This window comes from Pelecanus crispus, chromosome 2 (assembly GCF_030463565.1).
Source record: "Pelecanus crispus isolate bPelCri1 chromosome 2, bPelCri1.pri, whole genome shotgun sequence".
Classification (NCBI taxonomy): domain Eukaryota; kingdom Metazoa; phylum Chordata; class Aves; order Pelecaniformes; family Pelecanidae; genus Pelecanus; species Pelecanus crispus.
The window spans coordinates 130,680,979-130,692,856 of record NC_134644.1 but is presented as its reverse complement, the minus strand read 5'-3'; the positions used below and the strand labels follow the sequence as shown (position 1 = coordinate 130,692,856).

Genomic DNA, 11,878 nt, shown 5'->3' with positions numbered 1-11,878 from the left:
TTTGTATGTATAATTTTGTTTTACAATTGGAATTTTTCATTATAAATCACATTTACAGTATCCAGTTTAATATACAAAATCTGTTGAGAAGTGTATATTTAAATTAAAAGAAGCAGAGTCATTGCATAAGCTGAAAGGGGTCATGAATGCAACAGCTAAGGCAGAATGGACTCCCATATTCAGGCATTAGGTTGGATATAATTTGACAATAATTTGGGGAACGAATACTCAACAGAGAAATGAATTCTGAGATTGACTATAACAAGGACATGGTAATCTGTAACAGAAATAGGTCTACCTCTTTATTTCATATTGGGTTCTGTGTCTACCCTGTGTTTTATCTTTGCATATGAATCTACTTCCAGTCATGGCAGCTGTCAGAGCCCTGGCAGCACGACCAGTCTCTGTGACCCCTTCTGCCCCTCCGAGGGGCCTGGCTGCCCCTGCTCGAGGCCAGCTTCGACACAGCATGGCTCAGGAGCTGCATTCAAGCTTCACCCCTTGGCCTTGGCCCTTTCTTGAGCTAGGCTCCAGCTGTGACCCCACTGATCCTGCTGCACTGTGCTGGCTCTCCCCCAGACCTGCCTTCTCACTATCAACTTGTCTGCCAGTCACTGAACTGGTGGCTGAACTGGGTTTTTGTCACCAGACCTCACCCTGGTACTGGCGGACTGCGCCCACTGTCCAGGAAAGTGCCCCTGCCTGCCTTGCTGCCTGCCTTGGCTCCCAGCTTGTCTTCCCTGGCAGAGCAGCCTGTTCTTTTTGCTCCCTGACTACAGCTGCATAAACATGTAGTTTAAAAGAGACACATTCTTTGGTATATCAAATTTAGCACCCAAAATTAAAAGCACACAGTGAAAAACTCCTTCAATCTTCTTGTCCATTTTACAGAATTTGAAAAAAATATACAGGTGAATCCTAAACAGTATGTTGAAAGAACAATAACCTGTATTTGGTACAGCTCTTTGAAAATGTGAAGAATTATCAGCAACCCTAATTTAATGCTTTTTTTTTCATATATCCCAGAGCAAAATAATCTTCATAAAATACTGAGTTTTTTTCAGGATATAAGTGCTAGACATAATGTTAAACTTTTGTTTTTGTTCAGCCAAGCTCATGAAAAAACCCTGTAATTAGTTGTTCAGCATGAAGTGGCTCTGGATCACTTTGAGAGGAAGCAACATAATGAAATGTTACAAGAACAAGCCAGACCAACCTGCTCTGCTGGCAGTGTTTTGCTTACTCCCCAGTTCCTGCTTCAGTCCTGCCTGAGCTGCCTGTCACGTGCTGTAAAAAACTGAACAGTGCTTAAGTGCCCGGAGCCTCATTTTATGCAATTGCTGAGGGCTTGAGTGGCAGAGGTGCTTTTCCAGAAAACTATAAACCCTGTCAGCACTGCAGCTTCAGTGTTCAATAGCTGCTGCTGCTTCTCTCAGGTCCTCAAACTGCAAGAGGTCATTCTCAGTAGCATCTCCTCAAGACAAGTTTAATGAGGCTCACTGGTGCTTCAAGCTTACTAAACCTCAAATTTGTTTTTTACCTCTGGCTTACCTCCCTGTTTATAGCATGTACAGCATTTGTTTTGTGAAGTTCGAGCTGGATGTCCTTTCCTTCACACTAAAGATTAGGCCTTCATCACATTCAAAGAATTTATGAAGGAGAAGACCATTTTAGGAGATGCAGAAATGCAGAAGTTGACATCTGTAGAACAAAAACAACACTTAACTTTGACATGAGTGTTGTATTACACAAAGCAGCCTTGAATTGCTTTGTTAGAAACTTGTATTACATTTCCCATTACATCTGTTCATTGGAGTACCGATGTCTTCTCAGCTCCATTCATTGTTGTAGCCTGAAGTGCCAAAGATGTCTTTCAGAATGTGGGTAATTAGGACACGTCTCCCAACATGCTGCAAAATCGGAGAGCGCTTGTTTATCAGGTGCCACAAGGTGGCAAATGGGGGTAGTGAAACCCGTGTTTACTTTCAAAAGCCCATGGCAGTGGGGTTTTCCAAGAACAAATACCTGTCTGTACAGGCTGTGACTGTTCAACATTCTTTAACATTACAGACAGGCCTGAAGCTCTTCAGCCTGGCAGAAGTAAGCTACTAAGAGTTTACCGTGAAAACCGTAAGCCTGATCCAGCTTCTGAGAAGTATTTATAAACTGATGAACTAGAAGCAAAAAATAAAATTAGGTGAAGGGCTGTGCGTATGAGCTTTAAAGAAGCCTAAGAGGAAACTTCAGGTAAGAGGAAGAAAATGCTTTATATAATGAACCTAGCTGTTTTACTGAATGCATCTGTCCTGCAGGCTGAAAATGAGATGCTTGCGCTCTCTTTTACATTCCTCTTCTTGCTTGCTTCATATTCTGGCCGCAACATTGTGAATTTCTTATATTCCATGACCTGCTGCCTATGGTGTATGTTACAGAAGAAGGAGAGGTCACGGTGAGGCAGCAGAGAAGGTATGACCCAGCCATACGCCCTGCTCAAAGGATCTTTGCTGGAGGATGTCCGGAACTCCAGCACTGTGACCCCCACCTGTAGTTCTGAGTGAAACAAGCCACTTCCTCGCACCCCTGTCCAATCCGCTCTTCTCTATGTGGCTATGTCCTCATCTCAAAGTTTAGTTCAGTGGGCTAAGCCTCTGAAGAAACTGAAATAAAAAAGAAACCTGAAAGTCACGTGTGCAAGGCTCACTTTCGTTTTCTCGGGACAGGAATTAAGGGGCCGGTTCTGACCCTACAGCTCACGGTCTGCTTTGTGTCAAAAGCTCGGTGAGCCCCCGCAGGGGCTCCAGTCCCCCCCCGTGGCCCTTGCAGGGAGGCAGCGCAGGGAGCCCGGCCTGGGCGGTGAGTACAGCCGGAGCCCCCCTCTCCAGCCGGGGGAGGGATGAATTCAACGTCTGTTAAAGGTGGAGGCGGGCTCCCGCCCGCCTCGCTACCCGGGCTGGGGTAAGGCCTAGCCAGCCGGTGGCCCCGGGCCGGGGAGGCCCCGGATCGGCATCCCCCCCCCCCCCCCACGGGCCGGGCCGCTTAACGGCCGCCGGTCACGACTGCTCACGACCGCCCCGCGCTTCAACGGTCTCCGGGGTCTCCCGGGGTGAGCGCGAGGGCGCGACTTCCGCCTACCCCCAAGACCCACGCGCCGCCGCCGCTTCCGGCCCGCGGTTCCTCCTCCGGGCCGCCCTCTCCCGGCATGCACTCGCGCCGGAAGCGGCTGACGACAATAACAAACATCGGCGGCGGCGGCTGCGGCGGCTGCGCCCGGGCTCCCCGTCCCCGCGCTCCCCAGCCCGCCTCGCCGGCTCCGCGCCGCCTTTCCGGCCCGCCGCTGCCTCCGCTCCCCGCCCCCGCCCGGGCGCGGTGACCGCTGAGGCGGTGCGTGCCCCCGCCAAGCCGCCGGGCCCGGTCGCGCCGGGGGGGGGGGGGGGCGGGGGGAGCGCGTCGCCGCCGCCGCCGCAGGATGCGCGGCGCTGCCGCGGGACTCTCGGGTGAGTGGCGCCGGATAAGGCGTGGGGTCCCCCCGCCGCCGCCCCGCTCCTCGTCTCGGCCCCTCCCAACCGAGGGCGGGGACCCCCGCGGCGGGGGCTCTGTTAGCGGGAGCGCGGCCTTGGCCAGGGGCGGCGGTCCCGGCTCCGGACGCAGGGCTGCAGCCGTGGGGCGGGCGGCAGAGAGCTGGGAGGCGGCGGGGGGGTGGGGTGGGTGTCGGGGAGGGCCGGGATCCCGCTGCTGGCCTCGGTCCCGGGGTGGCGGGGTGACCCCCGCGCAGCCGGGGGTGGCGGGGGGCGGGCCGGGGTGCTCCCTCCCTGCCCAGGGCTCCGCTGCCAGGGCGAGGGATTCGCGGTGAAGTTACTACAAGGAATGACTCAGCCTGGCTGCGCCTCCGTGCTCGCCGTCGGCAGCGGTGGGACGAGCGCCGTGCAGAAGCGTTGTGTTTACAAACGTTGTTCTGCCTTTCCCTCCGTTGCTTACTCGTTTCTGCTCCCGAGGAAGCGTATGTCGTGTGCTGAATTTTTCCCGTCGGTTTCTCGTTACTGCTTTCGTGTACACTTTCAGGCTGTTGTGTTGATCCGTGCTGGCGTTCCCTTCTCCATGCCCCACAGAGTTCTGGCTGATAGTGCTCCGGAGGTAGAAATGCTAATATGAATGTTGGATAATTAAATGAAATTATCTTTGTAACACTCATGTGCCTTACTTCATCTAGAGATGAAAAAAAAAGAATCATGTCTGAACCTGAGATACTTGGAACTGACCCAGAAGTGTTAGTTAGTTTTTGTCTGAAGTAATTAAGTGGTATGTTGTGTCCATGAGCCATTCCCCGTGGTTTGTATTTAAAGCTTTCACCTTTATTTCATGGGAGAGAATGAGGAGGTTGAGTATTTTCTTCTGCCACTCACATAAATATGTGTTAAAAGTAGCTCATGCCATTGGCTTTATGGAAGAACTTGCTTCTGAAGTTGTTTGGTTGACTGCAATGTAAAAGATACCTCGGTGCTGGAGAAATAAGGAGGATGGAAACACGTGCATCTTACAGTTGAAGTTCATACAGCTGGGAAGTACTGTGAGGAATACTAGACACTGTAAATACTTCATAACAATAAAGAAAACTTGTGCGCTATTATAGTATATTTAAGTTGTAAACTTAAGAATGTTTAGTATCTAGTACCTTGGGAAGGTTTTAGAAGATGAATCGCATGAAGAAAGGACTCTACTGTTACCTAGTGTTTTAACATAAACTTTAGTGCCAAGAAGCAAATATTAACAAGAAAGAAATTAGATAAGTTTAGCTTAAATGGAAGTGTGCAGAGGATATATTTGTACTTACTATAAATGCTGTCTGGAACTCAAAATGGTTTTGTTTTATTCTGTTGGGAGTACTAAAGAAAACAACTTACTGAAGAATGTGAGGTAAGGGACTTCAGCTCTGCCAGTTACAGAGCTGGAGATACACTAATCCATTGTCCCAAAAGATCCTGTTTGTAAGATAGACCTAATTGCACTTTGGCAGTATATTATTGTTGCACACTTTGTACAAGTAGCTGTATATTTTGTAGATTTAAAAAGAAAAAGCAAACTTATCCTATGCTGTATTGTGTTGATCTAGCCTTGCACTTAGTACAGATTTGGGTTAGTAGTCTCTGAGATCATATTCAAGGGGCTGGCTCTCTCCCCATGTCATGTTACCATATTTATAATTAGAAGTGTATGCAGCAGACTTGCATTCTGACTGGAGAAGAGGGCAAGGATTATTTTGAGGTCTTTTGTGGTGTCTCTTTGAAACATTGTTTGTCCCTGTGTGTAGTCTCAACGCAGCTAAGGTTACATAGTCTTGCAAAAATTAAGGTGAAGAATATAATTTCTAAACTATTAGTACATTTTTCTAGAATTTCTATTATTCTGGTTAAGTAGGGGATGAGTGTATGGGGGGGGTAAGAATAGCACATGTTGATTTCTTCCTTTTGATAAGAGAGTGGCAGTTGCAGTAGGATCGTTTGAAGGAATTTTTCTGTATGTTATCAGTGCGTTCTTAAGTTGGGTAGGTTGTTATCAGTGTGTTCTTAAGTCTTTATTTGGTTTTAAGCTCCCAGTTAGTTTCCATGGGAGACTGGCTCAGAGTGGTGTAAGGGTTTTGAGACTTTTCTTGCACAGGTTGGATTCATTCGCATATTGTGGTGAAGTAAGTCAAAATGAAAAACTACAGTGTGCATACCCAGCTGTCACAGGAGCTGCTTCAGAGTCATTTGGACAGTGTCCAAGCAGTCATGTGTCTCCTTCTGCATATGTATATTGCTCAAGAAAGTTGTGCTCCTGATTTTGGTCCACAGCTCAACGACATCATATGAAGAGTTTCTGAAGCTGGGGGGGAGGGAAAGAAACCTAGTACTTTCAAGGACCCTACTGATAGTTAGCATTCTGATGCAGAGTTGATAATCAGTATTATTGAGTAGCAATACTTGATTACAAGATGCCAACTTACAGAATAATAGTGTATTATACTGCAGGACTTGATTGAATGCACTGATACCAAGCGGGGGGGAAAAAAAATCACTAATGTAAATAACTAATCTAGTTGCTAGAATTACAAAGTGTCTGTTTTGTAGCTGACTTGTCAGAGTAATGATTTCAGTGTACAGGTTGAAAGATCCTTATGTGAATTAATTCTTTATTGTAAAAGCCTACAGCATGATTAATGGTGATAGACAAATTGCTAACAATTATTTTTGTGAGCTAATTAGGATTCTGTGGTTATTGTGGAAGTCACTTGTCTATTTATGACTTAATTCATATTGCAGATTCGCTTTTAATTTAGTTTTGAGTTCAGTGGAAAGAGAAGTTGGAAGACATCATAGCCGTGTATCAGCTATTTCTATCCCCATTCATAAGCAGTGTTGGAAATGGATATACTTTGGTGATGTGTTCTGTAACGGGATTTGAGCATACTTAAATGCGTAATAATACATAAATAATATCGAAATCTAAATTGTTGGCACTTGTCAATAGAAGTATCAAAACAAATTTATTGATACAGAATTTTCATTGAGATTCAGGTGGGGCCAGCTACTGTTGGCTGGTCAGGGGAGCCACCTGGGATGTCAGGGGAATTCTTGCCTGTCTTCTGTTCATCTCCAGGTGTGTATTATCCTTTTGTTCTTTGGGTTTGCAGTCCATGGTTCCAGTAGGGTTCTGAACTCAAACTACCAGCTCAAGCAACAGCTAGTGTAGCTTTTTACATGCATCCAAGATGTTGACAGTTTCTTCTGGGAACAGATTTTGCAGCTGGGCCTGCTGTCTTTATCGCATCAAGGTGAAATGAATACAGTGTGCTATATATAAATCTCTAGTAGTTTGTGCATCTAGAAAATTAGCTAATGTAGAATGTGGTAGCCTGCTTTGTATGTGAAATGACTTGTTTAAGCATTATATGAATTTCTCTCTGGCCTGTATTGATTACCTATTGACTGAAAGTAAAATGTGAAACTGCTTTGTTGACTAGTTGGGTTCCAAATGTCCTGTATCTGTCTTGCTGTGTAATGCCATAGGTCCAATAAGCACACTGAGAGCAGCTCTGCTTAAGGAATGTTCTAATGGGTCTCTGACTTCAGAACATGCTTTTATTTTCTTGTTATGAAATAGCTCATATTTTCTTACCTCCTAAGCCATTTTTGAAACAGTATTTTTGCTTTATCAGGAAAGTAGGAAAGTTTTGGTGGTGGGGAAATAGTGTGTTCAGTATTACAATTGCCTGCTCTTTTTGTTTGGAGGAATTAGGTGAAAGTAGTGTCTGTATGACAGAAACACAATACATCAATCTTCAGTATTTTTCTTGAAAATGTGTTTGAAAGGCCAGTATGCTGTTTTCAGTTTGAAAAGATTGAAAGCAATGTGTATTTTAGAGGTAGAAAGCAGCACTGAAGAACTAATTAAAGGGAAAGTTTTACTTCTATCATGGATACAAAAATCAGACCACTCTTAGCAAAGCTCAAATATAAATTCTGTTAAGAATGGCACTTTGCTGAGATCTGATTTCTGTGAACATTCGAGGTAGCTGCTCCTAAATTTCCAAATTCTATTTTGATTTAGTGTTCAGGTTCTCTTCTGTAACTGACTTATCTGCCGCTTTTTTGCATGATTAAATATGTTCATGCTACATTCTGTAAAATATGCTCTTTTGTCTATTGTGGACATTGTAGATATGGCTGCAGCAATTTTTGCTCTTCATCATTTGAATGGTGGTGTTTTCCTGATATTGCAGGGACTCTAAATGTCAGTGGTTTATCTCAAATTTTTTGGGGGGTTTGTTGATGCAAAGTAGCTGTGCTGGTATGTCAAAAGTATGGATATTTGACCCTTATTTACTGTAGTTGTGCCTAGGGTATACAGTTCATACTAAAAAAATGGTGCTTTTATTTATACATTTTCCTTCCATCCTCTAGAGTGTGTATTTTTATTAAATTCAGATGGAGATTCTTATATAAGAATATATTGTGTAACTGGACTAGCAGCTCTCTTCTAATACATTATGCTTATGCTGTATTGCAAGTATTCTGCTAGTCAACTCAAGATGACTTATTTGTCTATTGTAATTAAAAATATTCTTTACAGATACTCAAGTTGTCTACTGACTGAAAGAGACTTGATTGAAACCCAGTGAATCCTTCTTTAAACAAAAAATGAAAATATGACTCAAAATTCTCAATTCTGTCTGAACGAAAAGAGGGGGTGTAATGTGCAAACTTTCCTTCACATAACTGAAGGACTCAGAGATAAAATACCTATAAATTTTAAAGCGGATGTAATATAACAACAATTTCACATGCATGTTATGGCTGCAGACAGCACAACCAGGGTTCAGTAAGGTAGGGGTACAGTTGTAAGTATCTCAACTGTTGTGGGTTGTGGTTTGGTTTTTTTTTTGTGAGGTTGTGTAGTTCTTAAGTTAGTAGTATTCCATAAAGGGATTCATTAGTGCTCTTTGTTAGCTGTTTTAAACTAAAGTTTTATCCCAAAAGGCAAAGAAGGCCAGTTGAAAGTTACTAAACACCTTCTTGTGATAAGATAAAATTTAATATTCTTCAAACCCATCCTGCAGCTTTTCTCATTTCTCAATACATTGCTGTTATCTTCTTTCAGGTTGATGCCAATAGAGATCTGAAGGCTATTTGTAATGATGTAACATGTCAATAGAGTAGTAAGCTGTTTTGCCAAAAATCTAGACATGATTTTTGAATACGTATTCATAGGGAGGGTGGGGATTATGTTGACTCTCCATGTCACTGATGGTCCTTTACTTGTCTGTTTCAGATACCACTGAAAAAAAAAAATGTTGATAAGTAGGAACAGGTTCATAGGTGACATGTGAATTATAAGGAACTTAAAAATGAGAAATTAGAGAAGTTCTATTTTTAGATCATGAAAGTTCAAATGCTAAATTTATAAACATCCATATGAATAAGAAATTTGAAACAAGGTTGGAAGTTGCTAAACGTTTGAACAGTTTACCAAGATGGTGGTGGATTTCATTTCCTTATTACTGGAAAACTTTAATGTTATTCTAAAATATGATTGCTCCTGAATAGAAATTAATTAATGAAGAACCTGTGACTTTTATGCAGGCAATCAGACTAAATCACAAGGATCTTCACTTGTCTTACATTTCATTATTGTCAATCTTTTACTTTCTTGTCTATCTGTAGTGTTTTCATTTCTGTGAAATACATGCCATTTAATCAGTCTTACTTTCTGTGCTTTTACCCTTTAAAGTAGGTCTGGCTGAGTTACCTTGTACTATCCACATAAAAGGGAAGAAAAACCCTTGTAGCATTACGATGGTGTATCTGGAGAAGGGAAGGCAGGAGAAGTGGCCTCATAGTCTGTATTTTGAGAAATGCTGTCCCCAGTTGCATCTGTAGTAATTACCCATTTTTGAGTTATCTTAGCCTGCTCTTTAAGAGGATACTGGGACTTTTTTATAGTAGGTTACCATTTATAAGAAGTTATCTGTAATAACTGATGATGTCATGAGCACTTAGGAATGTGAATGATGCCTTCTGGAAATTCTCACTTGTATTCTTGGATGATGGTGCTGGTGTTTGGTATCCCCTGTATTCATCAGCCTCTTTCCAGCCTTAGTTGTAGTGTAACAGGTTGTGGGGCTGTGTAGTGGACTGGATCATGGAACTAACTCAAGCTAGCAGTAACCTGGGGAAGTATGTTGTTTCTAACTTGTTACAGCAAAGTAATCCAGTTTATGCCATTGAAATATGGAAAGTTGCACCACTGAAAGTTGGTGCAGGGAGAGGAGCAGAACAACAGGCTGAGGAAAGGGATTCGTAAGTCTGGTGCTCTTACTATAACCAGTGCTTATGTGACTGTGGTCTTGGTTAACCAGAGAGAGAATGTTAGTGAAAGAAGCATTGGTGCTGACTTGTCTGAGTTTGATGTAAGAAATAAAGGAATTTTTGTTGGCTGTTTCTTGCAGAATTGTTTGCAAACACTGTAAGATTTTACATGCTAATTATTTTTAAAGAGTATATATCTATAGGGAGAACCTTCCCACCAGTATGGAGTCAGTTGGTAACTTGAATAAAACCACCTGAAGCTCCACATACCCAAGAACACCATTCTTTGCAAAATGAATGTATTAATCTCTGTAATTGGAGGCAGACTTGTAGTCTACAACTGCTTTTGAAATGGCAAAATTATACATTAAAAAAAAAAAGCTGACAAAACCTTCAGTTAACTTTGTCAAAGACAGAGTTGCAGACAGCTGTGGAAAGACTGTTTCCATCAATTAAAAACAGAAAAGAAAGAAAGAAAAAGGGTACTTCTACAGGCTGTGGGCTGTTTCCTAGCAATAAGAAGGTTAGAAACCCTTCATTTGTTTTCTGACTTGTACCTGTTAACTGAGGCACAGAAATGTCACTTTCTGTCGAGGGTAGCATGGCCCTGCAGAGGGACCTGGACAGGCTGGACCGATGGGCCGAGGCCAACTGTGTGAGGTTTAACAAGGCCAAGTGCCGGGTCCTGCACTTGGGTCACAACAACCCCATGCAACGCTACAGGCTTGGGGAAGAGTGGCTGGAAAGCTGCCTGGCCGAAAAGGACCTGGGGGTGCTGGTCAACAGCCGGCTGAACATGAGCCAGCAGTGTGCCCAGGTGGCCAAGGCGGCCAACAGCATCCTGGCTTGTATCAGGAATAGTGTGGCCAGCAGGAGCAGGGAGGTGATTGTCCCCCTGTACTCGGCGCTGGTGAGGCCGCACCTGGAATACTGTGTCCAGTTTTGGGCCCCTCAGTACAAGAAAGACATTGAGGTGCTGGAGCATGTTCAGAGAAGGGCAGCAAAGCTGGTGAAGGGTCTGGAGCACAGGCCTTATGAGGAGCGGCTGAGGGAACTGGGGTTGTTTAGTCTGGAGAAGAGGAGGCTGAGGGGAGACCTTATCGCTCTCTACAACTCCCTGAAAGGAGGTTGTAGTGAGGTGTGTGTTGGTCTCTTCTCCCAAGTAGTTAGCGATAGGATGAAAGGAAATGGGCTCAAGCTGTGCCAGGGGGGATTTAGGTTGGATATTAAGAAAAATTTCTTTACGGAAAGAGTAGTCAAGCATTGGAAGAGGCTGCCCAGAGAGGTGGTGGAGTCACCATCCCTGGAAGTGTTCAAAAAATGGGTAGATGTGGCACTTGGGGACATGGTTTAGACTAGTCTCCCCTTAATTGGTTTAGTGTGGACTTGGTAATGTTAGGTTAATAGTTGGACTGGATGATGTTAAAGTTTTTTTCCAACCTAAACGATTCTATGATTCTATGATTCTGTCAGGTAAGAGATGTGGGGTTTTGAAAAATGTGGTAAAGTTTTTTTTTTGTTTGTTATTTGCTTTTTTTACTGTTGGAGGAGAAGAACTTTTGTCTGGTCTATTATACGGACTGTGTTTTGGCAGCTCCTCAAATCAATGAAAAGAGCAGTGTTAATAGATGCTAACCCTCAGATTTCATATACACATATGGAATCATGACACAATGCCCAATAATGTGCTTGTTGCCTCATAAACATGTTTGAAACTATTGCTTTCCTAGAATTCATGATATAAGTTGTGTCTGAACTTGTAAGAAGCTGCATTGTTTTGGGCCACACCAATTTCAAAGCTACTCTTTAATGCACAGTGTTTTCTTACCTGCCCAGATGCAGTTGCTTTTGATCCCCTGTTGTTCCACTGTTGATGTTGAGGATCTGTGAAGGTATTGCTCCACCTACTTTGCTGAATGAGGAGCTTCCATGTAATTCAGAGTTGCAGGAGCAGCTCTGAATGTGGTGGTCATGTATAACTTAAGTTGTTATTGTGTAAAATGATTCATCTTAGAGGGAGGGGAAAAAAAGAAGCC

The 11,878-nt window shown here is 43.6% G+C and overlaps 1 protein-coding gene across 2 annotated transcripts in view; it reads left to right on the top strand.

Moving 5' to 3' along the window:
* The first annotated feature begins 3,974 nt into the window (after positions 1 to 3,974).
* The window catches only part of RB1CC1 (RB1 inducible coiled-coil 1), an 81,145-nt gene continuing 73,241 nt past the window's right edge, over positions 3,975 to 11,878 (top strand). For both annotated transcript variants that reach the window (XM_075704764.1, XM_075704763.1), the window contains exon 1: positions 3,975 to 3,997. The gene's annotated coding sequence lies outside the window, so the exon portion shown is untranslated. The remainder of the gene's footprint in view (positions 3,998 to 11,878) is intronic.